This window comes from Megascapheus bottae, chromosome 4, assembly GCF_031878675.1.
Source record: "Megascapheus bottae isolate mThoBot1 chromosome 4, mThoBot2.hap1, whole genome shotgun sequence".
NCBI lineage: Eukaryota > Metazoa > Chordata > Mammalia > Rodentia > Geomyidae > Megascapheus > Megascapheus bottae.
The window spans coordinates 77421419-77424129 of record NC_143512.1 but is presented as its reverse complement, the minus strand read 5'-3'; the positions used below and the strand labels follow the sequence as shown (position 1 = coordinate 77424129).

Sequence of the window (2711 nt, the reverse complement as noted above, 5' to 3'; positions counted from 1 at the left end):
GATTCATATTGCTTCTGGAACAGAATAAAGTTCCAGTTAATGTCAGTAACATTTACTGAGGAAGAGAGAGGCGGAGGGGCTGAAGTCATCCAAGAACATTGCACAAAAGCAAAGTCTACACAAGAACAATCTTTGCATCAACACCTGCTTCCTTCATTGTCCTTACATGATACAGTAATTATGCACAACAGTTCTGCTCCATGTCATAGGCCCTTAGCTCAGATGCCTATTTTTCTCTGTCTCCTTAGGGATATTTATATAGAAACCACATCTGGCTTCTCTTCTTGAGATTGCCTTTTCCCATTTGAAAATGGTGATTTTTAAAAATCATCTCTGAGCTTTAAAGGATGAGCCGCATGGTTCTGTTCGTAATAACATATCAGTTGCTAGGGAAATGTACAACTTCACAGTTCTCATTGATGAAAGACGTGGAGTTGAAGTAGACAAGCTTTTTTGTGTACTTGGAACTTATGATATGCAGTAACAATAACTTTTTTGCTGGCAAAATCTGTGTTAATAAATTGAGCTTCTTGTATTTAGCCCTTCAGGCCTTGGTTAATCTGGTAACTTAAATCGATAGTTTTGCAAAAAGTCATGCAAAAAGACATAAGGGAATCACGTATCATAAGAAATTACTTAAAAAAAATCACAGTAGTATTGACCATAATTATAGCTTTTTTTTGACTCCTTGTTTTAAGCTAGGCCCTGTGGCAGGGTCTTGGCAAGCATTGATGTGGGGAATTATTTCTACAGTAGAGCAGGCAGGTGCCTTGGTTGTGCTTGCATTAAGGATGACTCACTTAGACATATAATCAGCATTGTGGTAGAGCAGTGTCCTTAACTCAGGAAGGCTGACGTGTCTACTGTCAACTTCCTTAAGTCTTGAGCTATACTGTCTCCTAACCTTGTTTCCATCAGCCATTTGATTATTTTTTATACTGTATCAATAGAAATATCAGGCTTACCACCAATAAAGCCAAGAAAACCAACCATGTCAGATGCCGACTTTCTATCGCAGTATCCTTTGAACACATCAGCTGAATGCAACCATCAGTCATTTATAAAAGATACATTTTTCCAAAAGAAATTAATTGTAAAAGAAATGTAGTATGAGAAATATCATGCATAGGAAAATATTACCCAGAGTTATCTTTTCTCTGTCTTTCATGTGTGCTATAATTGGTATTGGAGATATAAGTCATTTACATGTAGACAATGTTTATTTGAGCTCATAGTCTTGTTTCTATTGTCCTGGAGTTTGAGTTCAGGGCCTTGCACTTCATAGGTTAGTGCATGTCTCTGAACCATGTCTCTGGCCTTTGGCTCACAGTTTTAGTCCATGATCTTATTAGCCCCATTTCTTGAGACTTGTGAGAAACCACACATCATGGGTAGGAGCACACAGAAATCAGTCTATTTTATGGTCAGGGTGCAAACTAGAGAGTGAGGAAGGGGCTAGAGTCCAGTTATCTCTTTCATGGGCCTTTACTCCTCCCACTGTTCCTTTTCAAGTTTCACCATCTTCCAGTGGTGGAGATCAAGCTTTCTTACACACTGGCCATTGGGGAAAATTTTCTATCTCAACTACAGAGGCGGATTTCTTCCCTGTCTCTGTCCTTCCCTCCTTCCCTTCCTTCTTCCTTCCTTCCTTCCTTCCTTCCTTCCTTCCTTCCTTCCTTCCTTCCTTCCTTTCTTCCTTCCTTCCTTCCTTTCTTCCTTCCTTCTCTCTTTCTCTCCTCTCTCTTTTGTTAATACTGGGACTTGAACTCAGGGATTCAACATTTTCACTCAGATTTTCTGCTCATGACTTACACTACACGACTTTACCCATGACTTTACTTCTGGCATTTTGCTAGCTGATTGAATATAAGAATCTCTTGGATTCATTTGCCCAGCCTGGCACCAGACCACAATTCTCAGATTTCAGTCTCCTGAGGAGCTAAAATTATAGCCATGGCTTGCCTTCTCTTTTGAACTAATTCATCACTTACACTATTTGCTTGATGAAACTTATTGTAGTGGTGGGTAAAGAGTAAATCCGCTAGAAGAGATTAGTAGAGACAACCTGACATCTTTCAATGGAATGGACCTCTGTACTGTGACAATGGTCTCATTGAGTTTAAGCGGGCTATGTTGTTTGGGGCATGTATGTATGTATGTATGTATGTATGTATGTATGTATGTATGTCATTGTGGTATTGGCATTTGCACTTAGGAATATGTGCTTGCTAGTCAAGTGCTTATGCTATCAGAGTCACATCCCCAATTCTCTCTCTCAATTTTTTTTTTGGCTTTTACTATTTTTCAGGTAGGGTCTTATTTTTTTCTTTCCTCAGGGATAGCCTTGATCAATGTGATACTTCTCTACTTATCCCTTTCATGTAGCCTGGATTACATATGTGTATTACTGTGCCTGGCTTGTTAGTTGTGGTTTTGCTGACTTTTTTTGTCCAGGCTAGCACCAAACTGTGATTCCTGGAATCCCTGTCTTCCAAGGGGCTGGCTTACCAAGCATATGTTATTGTGCCTAGCCTGTGTTTCTGTTTTGATATGGATATGTTGGTGCAGGAGACTTATCAGTTGGAAGTGGGTGAAGAAATAAAATGACATTTCCTAGTTTCATTTCAGATCCCTCACGTCTTTCCCACAGCTGTGTTATTTTCTAGACTCTGTGCCTCGAAGATGTATGAAAACAGAAGAGCCAATCAAGC

At 39.5% G+C, this 2711-nt stretch overlaps 1 non-coding gene across 1 annotated transcript; it reads right to left on the bottom strand.

The window, feature by feature from the left end:
- Positions 1 to 936: 936 nt before the first annotated feature.
- LOC150064660 (small nucleolar RNA SNORA8) lies at positions 937 to 1046 on the bottom strand. Its single transcript, XR_016535312.1, has one exon. It is a non-coding gene; the product is annotated as a small nucleolar RNA SNORA8 (small nucleolar RNA).
- Positions 1047 to 2711: the final 1665 nt, after the last annotated feature.